This window comes from Sarcophilus harrisii, chromosome 6, assembly GCF_902635505.1.
Source record: "Sarcophilus harrisii chromosome 6, mSarHar1.11, whole genome shotgun sequence".
Taxonomy (NCBI): domain Eukaryota; kingdom Metazoa; phylum Chordata; class Mammalia; order Dasyuromorphia; family Dasyuridae; genus Sarcophilus; species Sarcophilus harrisii.
This window is the reverse complement of record NC_045431.1, coordinates 67,775,173-67,795,378: the sequence shown is the minus strand read 5'-3', so window position 1 is coordinate 67,795,378 and position 20,206 is coordinate 67,775,173. Positions and strand designations below refer to the sequence as shown.

General features: G+C 34.5%; 1 long non-coding RNA gene across 1 annotated transcript; it reads right to left on the bottom strand.

Annotated features, from left to right (window-relative positions):
* Window positions 1-641: 641 nt before the first annotated feature.
* On the bottom strand, window positions 642-15,498 carry LOC116419823. Its single transcript, XR_004230132.1, has 3 exons — window positions 15,254-15,498; window positions 6,067-6,206; window positions 642-1,421 (listed from the first exon to the last, which is right to left on the bottom strand). It is a non-coding gene; the product is annotated as an uncharacterized LOC116419823 (long non-coding RNA).
* Window positions 15,499-20,206: the final 4,708 nt, after the last annotated feature.

The following is a 20,206-nucleotide window of genomic DNA, read 5'->3' as shown; positions in this document are numbered from 1 at the left end:
TCATCCGCTTAATGTCCTACTTATTTGGTGCTTTGGTTTTGAAAACCTATGTTATCTATCTAGGTTATCTATCTTATCTATAGGATCTTAATTTCATTCTGATTATGATGAGTTTAAGTTACTAGAGGCATATACAGGTCTGGATATTGAAAAGACTTTTGAAAAAGAAGCAATTCCATGGAAGAGATAGAGTTTTAGGATTCATCTATACAGAGAAAAGAAATCTTAACCATAAAACCTTGGGAATAGCCATGTTGAAGATTTCATTAGAATCACAGAATTTCAAAGAAGCCTCATTTTATGCATACACTAACTCTTGTCATTTTTGTCGAGAATTGAGACAAAGTGATGTTAAATGATTTCCCCAAATTCACAGGTAAGAACCATCAGAGATGATATATAAATTCGGGTGCTTTGAACCCTGCTAGGGAATTGTCCAGGGCCCTGATCAGGAGAATTGAATCTGGCTAAGAAAAACAAAAGGGATATGTGAGAGGAAAGGGGTGAGTGGATAACTCCTAGTGATGTTTCATGTTACTTGGACTTTGTAAGAACTAGAAAGCTGATTTGATCTTGGAACATTTATTAAGCTTGCCTGCACTGTGTTAATGAAACAAGACTCTTAAGGAGCCTAATTCTAATAATAGTGAAAGAAAAAAAATTAGAAAGGGGAACTGGAAAGAAAGGTTGGGGAGAAGGCAAGCAAGGCATTTAGTGGGGAGGGGGAACAGTTTGGAGAGTCAGATGAGTTGGGAGTACCCTGGGGTACTAAAGGAAAAGGTGATAGCTAATACATTTATAGTCTCTCTTATGTAATAGGATCAAAGTACTGTGTAACTTTAGAATGGAAGATTATTTAGTCTAACCTCCCATCCATGTAGGATTTATTTCTATAATATTTTTGATGAGTGGTCAGACGGGATTTATTGGATTCCAGATTCTTAACCTGGTATAATTTTCAGGATGTCTGTGAACTTGAATGGGGCAAAAATTGCCTCTTTATTTAAATATAATTGACTTCTTTGTAATCCTATGTTTAAAATAATGTTTAAAAACATTATTTTGAAGATGGGTTTGTAGACAGATCAAAAATTCCTTATGTAAGAAGACCTTAACTACTCTAAGAGATTACTTGTTCCATTGCTGGACAATTCTGATTTTTAGAAAATTCTTTCTTGTGTTGAGGTGAAAAACTGCTTTCTTATAACTTTTATACACTTCCGTTGTTCTCTTTGCAGTTATTGGTTGGTTTTGCTTCTATTTGCTTCTGTCTGCAGATTTTGACACAGTAGATTACCCCTTCTAGGACAACACAGAACACGCCAATTCATTTCTCTGAATGCCAACTTTTCTAATATTTGTAACAGTCATCATTTATTCATTATTGAGCACTTAATATATTCGAGGCATTCTTCCAGGTCCTAAGGATAGACAAAAGACAAAAACAAAATGGTTTCAAGAAATGTTCTGCAGGGAAGCATCATGTTTACAATAAGTCACTAGAGATTTCAAGAGGAAGGGGAAGAGGAGAGAGTGCATTCTTTTCATAAGGAATAGCCTGTGTGAAAACTTGGAGGCAGGAGATGGGATGTCATCTGTTGGAATAATTAAATAGGCCATTCACTTTTTGTAATGTAGCTTTAATTTCTTTTTCTTCAAGCTAAGCACCTCCAATTTCTGCAATTGTTCCTCATGTGATGTTATTTCCAGACTCTTGACCATTCTAGTTGAGTGTTTTTTGGGGGAGAAAAGGGGTAGCAGTTTCTAGTTAGTGTTTCCTAAAAAAGTTGGTACCCAGGATTGAAGACAGTACTCCAGATGTGTTTTAACAAAAGGTAAACTGCCTTACAGATGCATCATTCTGTCTTATTCCTTAAAAAATATGCTGACTACATGGGGGAATATTTAAATATTTATAACCTTGAAATGAACCAGTAAAGTAAGAAAATATTTTAGATAAGTGTACCAAAATTAGTGCAGAGAAAGTATTTTTTTTTCTGGTTTTGGGTTTCTGGAGTTTTCTTCTCTTAGATAAGTAAAATGTGGAACATCAGGGTCTTTGTGCAGTGTAGCATTGGAGAACATCAGGTATTTAAAGATATTAAGAAAAACCCATAGAAAATTCACCAATATTAGAAGGTAGCATGGTGCAGAACAAGAATGTGAGACATGGAATTCAAGTTTTTGCCCTTTATTTTTTATGTGACTCTAGGGAAAGACCTTAACCTCTCTGTATCCAGATTTCCGCTTCTGTAAAAATAGGCTATTCTAGTAGATGACCTCTTACTGTCCATTCAATTCTGTAATTCTGGTTCTATGATGATTTCTGATTTACTAATCAATATTTTTCTTTCTACCAATTGTGAACTGTTTTATACAGGTTTATTGAGATAATTTGAGGAGTCACAGTAACAGACAATGGGAATTTTCCTACTCAAATACATGTACATACTTTCACCTACAAACACAAAGGTGACATTTTGTAGGATTGTTTAAATTAAAGCAATAGCAGAGCCGGTTTCCCTTCTAATAGCCTAAAAGAGGGAATGGATTAGAATGTAGGCTTTATTGCTTTACAGGAAAGTGGTATAAATGTGAAAAAATGAATATATATATACCTAAGGCTCAGGAAAGTGACATAACCTGTTTTCAAAATGCCTTTGGCCATGGAATACTTTGGGGCCTCAAATATATTGAAAGAATTCTTCACGGTAGGCTAATTGGTCTGGGCCTATGCAACATAGCCAGGATGAAGGAAGATTGAGGATACTTTGGAGTAAAATAGAGGAAATTACATCTTATTTCCTATCGAAAAATATGGTCCTATCTAATAAATATTTTTAATATAGATCAGAAGAATGCTAAGCTGCCTCAGCTCAAGGTGGTCTATGGAATTTGATATATTAACAGTTATCTGTTAATAGCAAATTGTCTCTGAATACAATGTAGGGGGGAGTATTATATTGAACAATCTTGTCTATCTCCTAATTGGTTTTGCTTCCATTTGCCATTTTTCTACAACTTCTGACATAGTTGATTATTCCTTTTTTTTTTTTCTGTACACATTTTCATCTCTTGGTTTCCATGATTTTCTCTTGGTTTTTTTTTCCCTTCTGTTCTCCTTTCCAAGATCTCAAATCCTGTGCCTCTTAGCCTAAGCATTTAACAGAGTTTTGTCCTGGGATTTGCACTTCTGTTTTTACATTTTTTCCCTGGGAGATATCATGTTCCATGGGTTTCAGTATTATTTTTGACAAAGCAAGAACTATAGGACTGTAATCATTATGCCATTCTCTTGCTTCACGCATAGTTCTACAGGACCCATCAATAACTCTTGCTTCCATACCCTTGGCCTTAGAATTCAGGGAAGGCTAATATCTCTGGGACAAGAGCTGCCGAGTTCTTCAGAGGGCTGTTTTCCACCTTTGGTGTCCGCCTGATCCACCAAACTCTCACCTGTGGCTCCAAGAAACTGTAGGATGCACAGTGGTCACATCTGATAAACTATTTTGGCATACAGGCTAAAGCAGGGTCAGGGTAACCAAGGGGTCTCAAACCCTATTTTGAGTGAGGGGCCATCTATCCCAAGCATGTGAAGACTTCTGGTGGAATGAGTGGATGAAAATAATTTGTTCCAATAGTTATGAAGGCAGGTAAAGTAGGAGCTGTGGTCTCTTAGAACTTAGACATTAAAGACACTGAGATCATCTGTTGCATCTCAAATCATCACCAGTCATGCTGATTCTGTCCTGCCACTGGACAGTGATGGCTGATAACATAATACTTTAATTTAATTTATGCCTGAATCAAAAAGATATCATCCTGAGCCTCTAAGCCTCCATTAGACTGTGAGCTCCTTGAGAGAGGAAACTATCTTTTGTATTATTTTGGATTTTTAGAGCTTAGCACAGTGCCTGGAACATAGTAGGTGCTTAATATCTGCTAGTTGATTGACTACTCTGAGAGAAAAGAATATTCCATGTTCATCATATATACTAGTGCTTCAGAATCTTGCCCTGTCCTGCCTTTCCACAAGCTCAAGTAACAAAATACTGTTCTTCTTCTGTTGGACTATTAAAGTAAGTTTGGGAAATTTCTTGCAATTTACTATAGAAAACAAAGGTTCTTTGGATTATAATTTAGGGAAACATGATAATTATATTTATATAGTACTTTATTATATTATGCTATTAACCATATTATTGATTCTAATATTCTTCAAAAATGAACAAATAAAAATAATGCAGTAGGCCAAATTCTCAAGAGACCTTATAATTTCTAATAGAAAGGAATACCCAGAAAAAAGCCAAGTCAGGTTATTGTGATGATAATTCACACAGTTTTGTTAATGAAACAACCGTGAAGATTAAATTCTTAGCCAAATAGAACCACCGTCAAATAGCAGTAGAAATCAGGAGACAATAAGTTAACTTTATCTCCTTCAGAAAGCCCAAAGGAACTAACTTGGTTTTGTTTTGAAAATTGAAATATGAATTAACTTGGATGGCTCTTTTCAATATCAGTCATTCTCCATTAAAGGATAAGAGTGGGAAAAGTCCCAAATAAGAATAAATCAAAGATAAAACTGTTGGGAAGAGGGGAACAAAAGAAAATTGTGTGAAAATTTATCAAGTTCAATTGCTTATTTAACCCTGATCTTCTTAATATTATTTCCAGGAATGTGTATTGAATTGAGGTTAATATCTACTTAAATTCTTGCTCTGATCATTTCTCTTTTTCTGAATTCCCCTCCCAGACTATATATTATTAATCATGCAATATCCCACACTGCACTGCCATAGCACAAAAAGGGATGATTTACTTTCTCCTCCCCTTTCTTCTCTTCATCCTTCCCTTCCCTTCTTTCTTCCCCTCCCTCCCACCTTCCCTCTTTCTTATTCCCTCCCTTCCTTCCTTCTTCCTTCCTCCCTCCCTTCTTTTCTTTTTTTCTTTCTCTCTCTCTCTCTTTCTTTCTTTCTCCTTCCTTCTTTCTTTTTTCTTTCCTTTCTTTTCCTTTGAAAACCACAGTTTTTCAAATGGCTGTACAAAAATACATCTGTTTCATTTAGCACCATAGATCCATCACTATTCTATCATGGATAATATCTTTTATCATTAATCCTGTGGAATTATGAATGGTTATTGGATTGATCATAGTTTTTATAGCTTTCAGTTTATTTTTATAGTATTCTTTTTTATATAAATTGTTCTCTTGGTTCTGCTCATTTCATTCTTCATCACTTCAAAATGATTTGTTTTGTAATATTATTGTTATGTTAAACAACTATTATGTAATTTTTCTCCTGGTTGTACTTACTTTACTTGGCATCAGTTCATACTTTTTTTTTTATTTTTTTGGAAAAATCTTATTTCCCATTTTTTTTCAAAAAAATAACACAATAGTCTTCCATTACTTTCATATACTACAACATATGCTCTCAAAGACTGTGAGGTATGAAGCATAGGAATGACAGTCTATGTACATCTAATGAAACATGCGCCACAACATGCCAATGCCTTGAGTAAAGACCTATTTACCCCCACTATAGTTATGAACTTTCACAGTAGGTAGGTTGGGAAAGAATCTTGTCAACAGACTGAGAGTAAACTTAACCCTTTCCAGGATGAATATTAAAAAGCCCAATGGAGTTGCTCTGCAAATCACAGGGAATTACAAAAAAAAAAAAAAAAAAAAAAAAAAAAAAAAAAAGGAAGTATCTAGCTTAGTATAGTGGAAAGAATTATAGAATCAGAGTACATGAATTTGAATTCTGGCTCTATTACTTGCTACCTGTGTGAATACGGGCAAGTCAATTAACCCTTGTAAGCTTTGATTTCTTTATTTCTACAAAATGAGGGAGTGAATCTGAATTCCTTAAGAGTTGCCTGGATATGGTGCTAGGTTTCTTGTTGTACTTGCTCTTAATGGTTTTGATTTAGAAGTTTTTAGTTTTTGTGCTTTTGTCATGCCCAATTCTGTTGTGATACAGGAGCCACATGCCAATGGCTCAAAATGGACCTTTGTTGTGTTGGCACATTTAATTATCCTGACTAAAAAAGTCTTACCGGTCTTTTCTCCCTTTCCTTCCCTGTGAGTTACCAAAGGAACTCTAGGAGGATCCTACTCACAAAAAGCTCTGAATGCTGCTGGCTCTTCTTGTCTTGTGTCCCACTTTGGGCGCCATATGTTGTGATACAGGAGCCACCTGCCAGTAGATAATAGAGGTCTAACTCAGACCTGTAGAATGGATCTCTTCATGTGAGATGATGATGATGATGGTACAAGGGGACTGAGAGGCAGTTGCTGTTCTCCGACCTCTCCGCTAAGAGGCTGTTGCATTGTCTGACCTCTTTCCTCTTCCCTCTGCCTCCAATTTATTTCATTCCCAGTCCACTAGCAACACCTGTGTCAGTAATGGCTGCCCCACTACTCCCTCAAGTGTCATGCATGATCCACAGCTGTGGAGGCTCTCAGAGAATTGACCTGCCCCTTCACCCAGGCAGGGTCCTTAACACAATTCAACTTCTAAAACCCAAACAGATGTTCACTAAGTGCCTATTTAATGAATACGATTGGGTTAGGCACTGAAAATGATTAAAAGTTTATATATGATACAGTCCTTACCTTCATGGAAATTTAGAGTCTGGTAAGTTCTAAACAACTCTAAAAAAAGTTTTGTAAGTTTATTTATATGGTGGTGGTAGTGATAATGATGATGATGATCAAAACTTACTTTTGTATAGCACCTAAATTATTTTGCATGCTATATAATTTCATTTGAATCTTATGACAACCTTGGGAGTAAACAGGATAAGTATTATTTTTCCCATTTTATAGTCAAGGAAATTAGGGCCAGGTAACTCACCTTGGATCACATAGCTACTAACTTTGGAGTTGGGAATTTAACCCAAGTTTTTATTTTAAATCCAGTAAGTGCTCATTATCCTAATTATGGGTCCCCCAAGCAAATTTTTTTTTAATCAAGAATTTCATCTGCTACTTATGAAACCAACTTAGGTCAAGAATATCAAGGGAATCAAAGAAAAAAAGTGCAAAGATAGTGACCTAGCAATACCAGACCTAAATTCTATTGTAAAGCAGTAGATATCAAAACTATGTGGTACTGGCTAAGAAACAGAGCGATGGATCAGAGGAATGGGTTAGATACACATGATATAATAATCAATGACTATAGTAATCTATTGTTTGACAAACCTAAAGACTCCAGTTTCTGTGATAAGAACTCACTATTTAACAAAAATTGCTTGGAAAACTGGAAAATAATATGTCAGAAATTTGACATAGACTTCCATCTCACACTCCATACTAAAATAAGGTGAAAAAAATTGATTTAGGTATAAAGGGTAATAATATAAGCAAATTAGAAGAGCAAAGGATCATTTACCGATCTGATCTTTGGAGAAGGGAGGAATTTATGGCCAGAGAATTAGAGAACATCATGAAATACAAAATGGCTAACTTTGATTTCATTAAATTAAAAAGGTTTTGCACAAACAAAACCAATGCAATCAAGATTTGAAGGGAATCAGAAAGCTGGAGGAAAATTTTTACAGCCAGTGTTTCTGATAAATGCCTCATTTCTAAAATATATAAAGAACGGTGTCAAATTTATAAGAATACAAATCATTCCCCAACTGATTAATAGTCAAAGGATATGAAAAGGCAATTTTCAAATGAAGAAATTAAAGCCATCTATAGTCATATGAAAAAATGTTCTAAATAACTGATCAGAATAAATGCAAATTCAGACAACTCTGAGGTACCACCTCATATCTCTCAAATTGGCTAAAATGATAGGAAAAGATAATGATAAATCTTGGAGGGGATATGGGAAAACTGGGACCCTAATGCATTGTTGGTGGAGTTGTGAATTGATCCGACCATTCTGGAGAGCAATTTGAAACTCTGCCCAAAGGGCTATCAAACTGTGTATACTCTTTGATCCAGAAGTACCACTATTGGGTCTGTATCCCCCCAAAATCATAAATCATAAAAGAGGGAAAAGGACCTACATATGCAAAAACCTTTGTAACAATTCTCTTTGTGTTGGCAAAGAATTGGAAAATGAATAAATGCCTAATGGCTGAATTAGTTATGTTATATGAAAGTAATGGAATATTATAGTTCTATAAAAATGATGAACAGGCTTATTTTAGAAAGGCCTGGAAAGATTTACATGAACTGATGCTGAGTGAAACAAGCAAAACCAAGAAAACATTGTATACAGCAAAAGAGATTGTGCAATGATCAACTATGATAGATTTGATTCTTCTCAGCAGTTCAGTAATCTAAGGCAGTCTCAATAAAATTTGGATGGAAATTGCCATCCATATCCAAAGAGAGAACTATGGAAACTGAATGTAAATCAATACGTGCTATATTCACTTTTTTCCTTCTGTTTTTTTTTCTCATGGTTTTTCCCTTTTGTTTTGATTTTTTCTCTCCCAACAATGTTCATCTGGAAATACATAACCAAAAAGGTATTATTTTACATCTAACTGAAAAAATAAAAATAAAAATTTTGAAGGGTGTAGATTATCTTTATATATCTGTCCAACTATATAGGTATTATTAAGGTAGTGGTTTTATCTATGATCCTGCCACAAGGCAGTACTGGGGGAGGAGAGAAGGTTCCTTTCACTTTAAAAATTATGATGTTGTTGTTGAGTTGTTTTAATCATGTCTAATTTTTTGTGATCCCATTTTGGGGTTTTCTTGGCTAAGATATTGGTGTGGTTTGCCATTTCCTTCTTCAGCTCATTTTATAGATGAGGAAATTGAGACAAACAAGGTTAAGTGAATTGCCTAGAGTCACAGAGGTATTAAATACCTGAAGAGAGATCCAGATTCTAAGGCTAGTGCTCTGTTCATTACACCACCTTTCCTAATGATGCACTGTAATTTGCCTAGTTGACGCTTGGAAGCTTCTTTTCCATAATGATTAGCTTCTGTTTTCCTACCTCTGTTTGGCTCAGTTATGTTTTATAAAACATTGCAGCTTGTGTTAGGTTTTTTGTGCTGTATTGTACATTGTAATAGAAATAGCGATTGCATACTCTTTTTTTAAGGTGGCTTTACAATGTAGAATTAAAATTTGCCAATTCTTCCTGGCTTTGAAGCCCCCTTTCCTCTGAAGGTTGATTATCCTCCCAAATGGGGAGTCATTCAAGTGATAACCACTTTAGAGGAAGTATGAAGTCAGGATGACCTTGCATATCAAGAAAAGCATGCTTATCCCTTCCTGATACAAGGAATTTTAGGTTCTGTCAAATGGGAATCATCTTTGTTTTCCTGTTTGACCCAGACCACTTCCTTTTTGATTGTCATTTAAATATTGTGATCCTGAATACTGTGACACCTATTTCTGCCTCTCAGAATCTCAGAACTGGAAGGCATCTCAAAGATCATTTAGAACAATATATAAGAATTCCATTTATAACATAACTAAGGTAGTTATCTAGTTTTCATTTAAAATACTCTAATCAAGAGGAACCCATTAGCTCCTTTCAGCTGTAATTATGAGATATTTCCTGTTATCAGCCCTAAAATTTGCCTCTCTGCAACTTTCTCTAATTTCCCCTAGTTCTGCTCTCTGGTGCCAAGTGTAATTTGACTTCTATGTGGTAGCCTTTTAAATATTTGAGAACATCTCTCATTGTTTCCCTAACGCTTCTTTTTCTTTTGTTGCTTTACTTAGTAACCTTTATCTTTGTCAACCAACTCGTGGATCTATAGAAGACACTTGCTTGTTTCTGTCTCTGTGCCTTGAGAAGATACATTAGTCACTGTCTAATCCTCTCCTTGATCTTGTGATGGGCTGAGAGGACAGTGATAAGGCCATCTCTGACAGGTCTAACTTGAGGGTCTATTGCTAGTGAATTAAGTTTCTGAACATTGCTCAGATTGATTCAAGGATGAAGGGCTAGAGTTCTGCCCCTGGAATCAGGAAGACTCTTCCTGAGTTCAAATTTGATTTCAGACACTTACTAGCTGTTTAACCCTAGGTAAATCACTTAATTCTGTTTGCCTCAGTTTCTAAATCTGTAAATTGAGCAGAAGAAGGAAATGGTCAATGACTTCAATGCCTTTACCAAGAAAACTCCAAAAGAGGTTAGGAAGAGTTAGACACATTTGAAAAACAACAACTCTTTTAGAAGGAAGAGTATTCTGTTTTTTTTTCTAGTAGCCAAAACTGGAATGAAGGATTAATAATGAGTTAGGGTCTGACTTCAGTATGAAATAAGGAATGATTTTCTGTGAGTTAAGAGGTGCAAGTATTATTATCTCTATTTTAGAGATGCGATAACTGAAGTTCAGGAAAATTATGGGTTAGAATACTAGGGGAGCAGCACAGTCTGTCTATCATTCAATAATGCTAATTAAGTGCCTGCTACATTCGGTGCCTGATCTATTATCAGCCCTCTTATATTAAACCTGAGGGGCTCACCAGTGGATGGATTGGGAATGCTTTGTAGAGGGTTGCAAGAAATTTTACATAAGAGATTCCCAATCACTGCAAGTTGAGTTTGACTTCCAAATGATTAGATAATTCAGGAGAAAAGAAGAAAAGTAGAATATTCTGTAATAGATGGTCCCCTTCTATATTGGACATGTTACAGCTCTCTTAAGGTCATTTAATTTCACACATCTTTGATTTTCTGTTGCCTTTTTCTAATGGGCAGAAATCCATTTCATTTAAGAAATTTTTATCCTATAGAGCTCAGGGATCGATGTCCTCATATTTTCTTTCTTTTTTTTTGATGTCCTCATATTTGGTGAATGCAGCACAGGATACAGAGGGATAGAAACCAATATCAAATAACTAAAAAACTAATTAATCTATAAATGTTGATCTGGGTGTCATATGAGAGGCACTGTGGTGTAGTGAGCTCTAAGAGTGTTGGATTTGGAAACAGCAAGTGTCAGTTTGAATTCTTTTTCAGCAAGTAAAAAATTCTTATCAACTTCAGTTTCTTATCTGTAGAATAGTGTATATATATGTATATATACTCATATGTGTGTATATATATATACACACACATCCACAGCCATATATGTGCATATAAGTATATGTGTATATATACATACACACATATACACACATGTGTATATATGTATGCTAATTGATATATGTCTGTGTGTGTGTATATACACATATATACATCCCTCTCTTCCCTCACACCATTATACAAAAAATAGTTTAAGAGAGAGGGAATTAATAGGAGAATATGAAGAAAAACTTCATGTAGAAGATGGTGCTTGGATTATCTTAAAGAAAGAGAGTAGCTCCATGAATTGGAGAGTAGACAGGATTACATTATTCCAGCAATGCACAAACACCAATGTAAAGGAAAAGAGAGCTGGAAGACTGAGGGCCAAGACTGATTGAGGAATACAGGTAAGGTCAATTTGGCTGGATCTCTGAGAATGAGAGGTAGAGTAATAATTACTAATGTGACTGGATCCAGTTTGTGTAGAGCTTTTCAAGTTAAACAGAGAAGTTTATATTTGATCACAGAGGCAACTGAATGGCACAGGAGTTGATTGAGAAAGGAAATCCCTGGATGAGATCTGTCTTTAAGGAAAACTTTTGGCAGCACGGTGAAGGAGGAACTGGATTGGGGAGAGTTTTGAGGAGGGGAGATTGGTTGGGAAGCTGTTGCAATAATACAAGTGAGTGGCAATGGGTGTAGTTGTATGAGTGATCAATGTCTAATTGGAGAGATGTTGTCAAGGAAGAAAGGCAAGATTTGACAACTGACTGGATATAATAATCTCAACATTGTGAGTATAAGACGTTGTAAAAAGCAAATGAACTTGGAATGTTATTGTTATTTGGGAAATGATGAGCAGGATGCTTTCAGGAAAAAACCTGGAGAGTTCTCCATGAACTCCAGCAAAGTGAAATATACTGTATACAAAGTAATAGCAATGTTCTGCAAAGAACAATTGTACAATGATTCATGATTATTCTGAAGGACTTATATGAAAAATCCTATCCATACCCAGAGAAGTGTCTGAATACAGATTGAAGCATGTTCTGTCTCTCTCTTTCTCACTCTCTCTCTCTCCTCCCTTCTATTTTGAAGTTTTTTTTTAAGTTTGGGTAGAAGATCTACATTTTCTTTCACAACATGACTTATGAAAATGTTTTGCTTATTTTCATGTGTGGTTTCTTAATGGGGACTGGGTTGGAAATAAGGTAGAGAATCTGGAACTGAAAAGTTTTAAAAACAAATTTTAGAAATTGTTTTAAATATAATGGAAAATTAAATTAAAAAGAAGCATTTGAACTTATTTGTATAAAGTGATTCAAAAATCTCAAAGTTATATAGAAATATCAATTATTATCATGATTTTATATGTATTTGAATATTTAAAAATACATATCAATGCAGTATGAAAGGAGCTTTGTATAACTGAGCATCATCATTTTACCAAGGTAGTTTAGATTTTGATTCCAATATTCTTTAGAAAATTGTATATAAGTAGCAGCTTAGCCTTAGGTATATTGAAGAACAGAGTTTAGGATTGCATAAATATTGGACCTGTGATTTTATTGATATAGATAACTTTTAGATGGAAAAAGTAATACAAATCCATATACACTGGAACATATTTTACAATTTAGAGCCTTAGAGAATAGTCTAGACACCTGAGAAGTAAAGGGACTTTCTTCCACGGTCCCTTCAAAGAGCTAACATAAGTGATGGAATAGTGAAAATGGAGCTGTGGTTTTCTTACTCCAAGTTATTCCCTTCACTAAACAAATAGCTTAAAAGGACAAACAAATAGCTTTAAAAGACATTGCGTGGAGGTTAGTTATATCATGATGGGCTCTGAAAAGGCCATCTAACTCTCTTTCCCCCCAAAGAACTCATGGGAAAATAAGGTAGCTAAGTTTATAAGATTTACTTAATAGTAATAATGTTTTTTTTTCCTCTTTAGAATCCTAGAATCTGAATTGGAAAAGATCAAAGGGATAATGTAGTTCAACTTAAACTTGAACAAGAATATTTCCATACAATAAAACCAACAATTATTGGTTATTCAAGGCTCTGCTTGAAAACTTTCATTGATGGGGAACCCAGCATCTCTTCAGGCAGTCCAATCTACTTCTAGATAGGTGTAATAATTACAAAGTATTGTCTGATGTTAAGCCTAAATCTGCCCCCTTTACCTCTTCTAACCATTCCTTCAATTTCTGCGTTTTGGGACTATACAAAAACAGTAGATGCATAACTTTCTTTGCATGTAATATCCCTTTTAATGCTCAAAGACTTTTTTTTAAACTGGCAGTATAAGGAAAATAAGCCATCAGAGAAAACATTGGAAAAATGTAATTATAGAGATAAAAAAGAAATTATACCATCATTTAGTGAGTTTTTTTAAAAGCTTTTTCTAAAATGGAGATGGATTTTTGATAGCATTTATTACATGAAAAATATAACAATTCTAATATTTTGAAAATTGAAGTTAAGAGTTCTGGTATAGACTCCTTTATTAAGTCTAAGGAGTGGGAAACCTTTCAGCAAAGATGGTTTTTTATCTAGGCAGGCTAATCACTTGGAATACATGTCCAAAAGAGTATCATAGATCATCATCCCAAATATAGGAAGGTCAGAAAGATGAGAACATACATCAATAACAAAAGATTAACAGCAAGTAGTTCATGTATCTTAAGAACTGTTCTATAATGATGCTAATTCCCAAGCTATATATATATATATATATATATATATATATATATATATATATATATATATTCATTTTAAGAAGTCCAAAACATTTAGCAGATGTTGTCTCCTTAATTCTTTCATCATCCTGTTGGGATTTTCTTTTTTCATATAAAAATCTTTCTAAAGTTGTGAGAAGCAGGTGGCTTCATCACTATTTTATCAGAGATGGGAAATGAATGAGCTCTGTTATTCTGAGAAAGATTCATAGGCTCACAGATTTAGATTTGATAGGGACCTTAAAGACCATCTAGTCTAGTCACTCTCAATTTATAGAAAAGGCAATTGAATAAGGGAAATAAGTGAAAGAATTTTAAGCCAGGTCTTCTGACTCTATATTAGCCTTCCTTAAAAAAACACCATTACACTACACTTCTTTTTCTTACTTCTAATCATTCTTAAAATTTCACCCATGATAAAAATATGAAGTGACATGATAATGGTTAGAGTGTGAAGGCATATTTAATTAAATCATCATTATGAATTGGTTTGTTGTAACATTCTTGATAATAACTCACATTTCTATAATACTGTCAGGAGAAGCATTGTATGGTAGAAAGACTTTCAGATTTAGGGTATGGAGATGTGGATTTGACTCATCCTTCAAAATGGCTTTGAGCCATGAGACAAAGAGAAAAAATGTCATTCAGCATTTCAACAAAACTTTAACTAGGGTGGATGCAATTAGGACTAGGATCTGGGATGAAAAATTAGAGGGCAATGTGATACCACTTGTAATCCTTCCCCAACATAGAAATAACTAGTTAGCAAGAACAATGAATTAAAATGGGAAAAATCAGACACATCTCACAGGTGAGCTCCTCTCTAACTCCCTTCTTCATCTTCCCTACATGTGTCTTGGCTACTTGTCCTGGGCACAAAAATAGTTAATTATGATACTTCTTTTGGACTTCAATTTCTTCTTCTGAAAAGCAGGGATAATAATATTTCTATTACTCACCTGATTTAAAGAAAGTGCTGTATATAGAAGTTATCTAATCTCTCTGGCCCCAGTTTCCTTATCTATAAAAATGAGCTGTTGAACTACATGAACTCTAAAGTTTTTCCAGGTCTTAGTTCAAGATCTTATTACTGATCATGTAATATATTAAGAGAAATATTGGATATCTCCGTGTTGGGTTCAATTAAAAAAAATGGAAACCCTACTCTTATGCATATTTTATGTCTCTCAAAAAAAATCTCAGAGATTCCTCATATCATGAGGAAAAAGTCTCTTCAAAAAGATGCCCCTGACTCATGAAACAGAAGTTCTTCATGGATCAGTGAAAGATCTGAAACTATCCTCTATCAAATGAGATAACTCATAGAAAGCATTTTGCAAATCTTAAACAGCTACTACTAATACTACTACAATTACTATTATTATCCTCCCCAGAAGCCTGCCTGAGAAGTAAAGGCTGTAACAGGTAAACTTGAGACATTATAGAAATAGGAAGAAAAGAGAGAAGGGCTCCTAATGTATTTTTCACCTCACCTAGGTTTTTTTGCTGTTTGATCCTGCAGTGAAGTCCACATCAATTTCTGACATCAGTCTATTGCCATGGAAACAGTGATGGTGACGTGCACCTGCTATTATGACTTCACTATAGCATCCAGTAGGAGCACAGGACATACTGTGAGGAGGAAAGAAAGCACCAGTCTTTGTGAACAAAGCCAGCAATTGGCAAAAGTGAAAAGGCAAATTAAGAATTATGTATGGGTGAAAAAGGGCATTTTTGAAAGTTGGATATAATAAAAGTTTTATTTAGTGAAAGCAACTTTTTAATTTTATAGCACAACACCCTGGAGTAGACTTTTTAATTCTTTAAATACTTCTCGTAACAATATATTTTATTTGGGACCCCTTCCCCCAAGAGAGATAAATGTAAAATTTTTGAAATATTTGCCAAACTCACATTATAAGGCTTACTATTCTAATTTATCTGATAATCTTATGCCTCCATCCTTTATCTCTTAGAATCCTTAGCACCTTTTTTTTTTTTTTTTTTAGATGAAGCCTTTTCTGGCCTCTGGGAGTTGTCAAAGTTCTGTTTCTTGAAAGTACTTTGCATTATTTTGAATATATTTTAATTTTATTATTCATCTATATTTAGTGTTCCCTTAAGACCCTTTGAAGTCAGAAATTGCTTCCCTCTCACCCCCATTCTCAGAATTTGGCAGTTTTACATGCACACAGTAGGTGTTTAATGTTCGTTAAGTTGAACTGACCTGAATAGTCAATTCACAACCATCTGGTGAATACTCACCCAAATCCCCAAACCATCCCCAAAACCAAAACTAACACAACCATATTCTGTTATAATGATAGGTTTGGTTTTCTCATCAAGACTTAGTTTTGCATGGAATAACACAAAAGGCGGCACTTTGAATAAATTGAAATATATGACAAAAGATTCATTAATGTATTTAAAATCTTTTGATTTTTAAATATATTTTTAAAATCTTTAAATTTCAGTTTGCTTTAAGATAGAAAGGCAAGTTGAGTCTGTTTTTTATTTTTTATGATAATCTGAGTACCTGCTCTCTTTTCCTTAGGTGTAGAAACATGTTAACCATACCATCCTTAGAGGACAGAAGGGAAATGAGCTGCCTTACATCATTCTTTCCTCTTTTATCCCTGGGATTTCCCTTCTTTAGTATTGAAAAAAAAAGTTTTACTGATACTCTTTATGGGTACATCAATTTCAATTCCTGATGAATGCTACTCTCCTAACAGAACTTCTCCATGTAACCAAAAATATAATTAAGCAAAGTTAAAACACATTGGCAATACCTGAATACATTTGACTCATTCCTTACCAAAATCTATCACTCCTCTTACCAAGCTGCAGAAAAACTGCTGCATGTGGAAGACTTGGGTCATCATGGTGTTGATAAGAATCCAGAAGTCTTTCCGGATTTATTGTTTTCCTTTAAATTTTTGTATCACTCACAACTTTTCCATCCCTAATTTTTTTGTCTTATGGGAAGACAGTGTCCTGTCACTCTAGGTTGAACATTAGTTGTTTATTCTTCTACTAGACTATTTTTTTTTGCCCTATTATATATATATATATATATATATATATATATAATATAATATATATTAGAATAATAGCTTTTTATTTTTCCAAATACATACAAAGATAGTTTTCAACATTCACTTTTTCAAAATCTTGTGTTTCAAAATTTTCTCCCTTCCTCCTTATGTTTCTCCTCCCCTAGCCAGCAAGTAATCTAATATAGGTTAACCATGCGAAATTCTTCCAAACCTATTTCCACATTTGTCATGCTGCATAAGAAAAAGTGGATCATTATTTTTAACAGTACTTTATTTTCCCAAATACATGTAAAGATAATTTTCAACATTCATCTTTATAAAACTTTGTGTTCTAAATTTTTCTCCCTTCCTTCCTTACCTCTCCCCTCCAAAACAGCAAGCAATTTAATATAGATAAATATGTGCAATCTCTCTAAACATATTCCTGTATTTGTCATGTTATTCAAGAAAAATCAGACCAAAATGGAAAAAACAAGAAAAAATAAACAAACAAAAAGGTGAAAATACTAAGCTTTGATCCACATTCAGTCTTTGTAGTTCTCTCTCTGGATGTGATCAGCATTTTCCATTCCATAAACTTTAAATCTTTATGGGGTTCTACTCACTACTGGTTTTTGTCCTATCTGTCTATGGGTTCCTTCACTTTTGCTGGATCTTTATTCAGGATATGTCTATCTATGGTGAATATGCTCCAGGGCTTCATCCTAGACCTTCTTTTGTTCTTACTTTATAATGTTATTCTGTTTCTTTCTTATTCTATGCTGGTCTTTTTTGTTTCTTTTGTTCTCACTCTATGTATTCTGTATTTATGCTACTGATTCTCAGCTCTACTTTTCCAGCCACAATCTTTCTCCTAAACTATAGACTCACATCTCATACTGCCTATTGGATACATTGAGTTGGATGTCCAGGAGGCATTTTAACTTAAAATGCTCCAAACTGGATTTCTCATCTTTCCCTTCAAATCCTTCCTTCTTTCTCTTCAAATCCTTCCTCCTTCTAAACTTTGCCATTATTGTTGAGGACATCACCATCTTCCCAGAGTCATCCAAGCTTGTAACCAAGTATCCTCGACGCTTTTCTTTCTCTCTCTCATTTTAACATATACAATCTGTTGCCAAGTCCTATCTTTCCTAACATGTCTTTTGTGTGTCCCCTTTTCTCCTCTGACACTACTACTACCTTGACACAGACATGTATGAGGATACATGGACTTTTGATATTATTCTTTTGATTTGCCTGCCTTAAATTTCTCTCTCCTCCAGTACACCCATCACTCTTCTATTCAAATAAACTTGTTAAAGCACAAATCTGCTTATGTACTTCCTCCCCTCCATTCTATAAATTCCATTGCTTCTCAATCACCTCTAGGATTGAATACAAAATTCTCCACCAAACTCTAAACAAGAACAAAACCCCTCAACTTTTTTTGATTGTTTCATCCCCTCAAGCTGTTGTTTAATATGTCTTTCCCCTTTTATAACCAAACTTTAGAAAGAATCTGTAGCCAGCACTCTTCTCTATTTCCTTTCCTCCTAGTACTCAATCACTTGCATTTTGGCTTTTATCCTAATTATAGAACTAAAATGTTCTCTCTAAAGTTACCACTGACCAATTAATTGCCAAATCAAGTAGTCTTAATCCTTATTCTTAATCAAGTAGTCTTAATCCTTATTCTTATTGACTTGAATTTCACTGCAGCATTCAATCACAGTATTTTCCTCTGTTGACAACTCTTTATTCCTGGACTCTCTTTTTTATTTGGCTTTCTGGGACATTGGATCTCCTCCAATTTTCCTGGTTCCCTTTTTGCAAATCTTTTTGGCTGAATTATCTTTTTTTTTTCCTGCTCCTGAAATGTGGATGTCCCTCGGATTCTGCCTTAGGATTTTTCTTCCTCTCTTTCTCACCCTCTCTCTTGAAGACCTCATCAGTTTCCATTCATCTCTATTCATATGAGTACTAGTTCAATATATCCAATTCCAATCTTTTTCTCATGCCTCAGTCCTACTTCACTAATTACTCATTATAAATTTCCAGCTGGGTATTCTGTAGGCATCTCAAACTCAACAAAGAACTTTCTCTTCAAATCAGCCCCTCTTCCTAATTCCCTTATTTCTTCTGAGTGCACTTTTAATTTTCTTGTCAACCAAGTTCATAGCCTTCCACAAGTTATCCCTATCACCTCACTTTTCTCAAATATCTAATCAGTTGCTAAATCTTGTCATTTTTGACTGCCATTAACATTTATCACTTCCACCCTCCTTTCTTTACTCATATTACAGCCACCCTAGTTCAGGCTCTTATCACCTTTTTTTCTGCATTGAAAATACAGGAAATAATCTCATAATTGGTCTCCCTGCTTTAATCAATGAAACAAAAATAATTTATTAAATACCTACTATATATCAGGCATTGTGTTAGGTGTAGGGGATAGAAATAATATGAAGAAAGTGATTTTTCTTGTAAACAATTTACATTTCAGTAAGGAAGACAAGTACTTCTTTATCTATGTACACAATAAGCATAAAAGAAAATATAGAAAAATATAAAAAGAATAAATACAAAATAGATACAAAGTTGTTTAGGAGGGTAAATGCTAAAATTTGGGGGGATCAGTAGAAGTTTCATATATAAGGTAGTTCTTGAGTTGTGTCTTGAGATAGAAATGAGGAAGGAATGCATTCCAGGCACTGAAGATGGCCTTTTCTCAGAATAATGACTAAGGATAAAATAAAACACATAGAATTACAAAAGAAACCAAAAGTTAGTGAAAATAAAGATGCAATTTTCCCTCCAAGTTCACATATCTGGGAAATCTATTCCTGGACTCTGGGAATTCATGGACTTCAGGTTAAGAATCTCAGTCCTAGAGGCAAAACGAAGCAATTGAGTAGGGAAGTCCTGTGGTCAGATCTATGTTTTTCTTAACAGTGGGTAGGATAAACTAGAGTGGCTAGAGACTTAAGTGAGGATGTTCAATCAAGAGGTAATTGTAATAATTTAGTTAAAAGGTGATGAGAACCTCAACTAAAGTGGTAACTATGTGGGTAGAGAGAATTCTGGTGTTGAAAGGAAGAAATATTGCAGAGATAGATATGGAAAGATTTGATAACTGATTCCAAATGTGGGAAAGGAAGAATGAGGAGTTGAAGATACTGCAGAGGTTATAATTTTGGGATACTGGAAAAATGTTGGTGTTTTCAAGAGAATAGTGAAACTTGAAAATGGGGAAGGTAACGAATTGAACTTTGCTCATGCTCAGTTTGAAATGTCTCTAAAACTTCTAGTTTGAAATGTTCAGTAGGGAGTTGGAGATGTAAAACTGAACGAAGCTCAGAGGAAAGACTGAGGCTAGATTTATAGATCTATGAGTCATCTGCATAG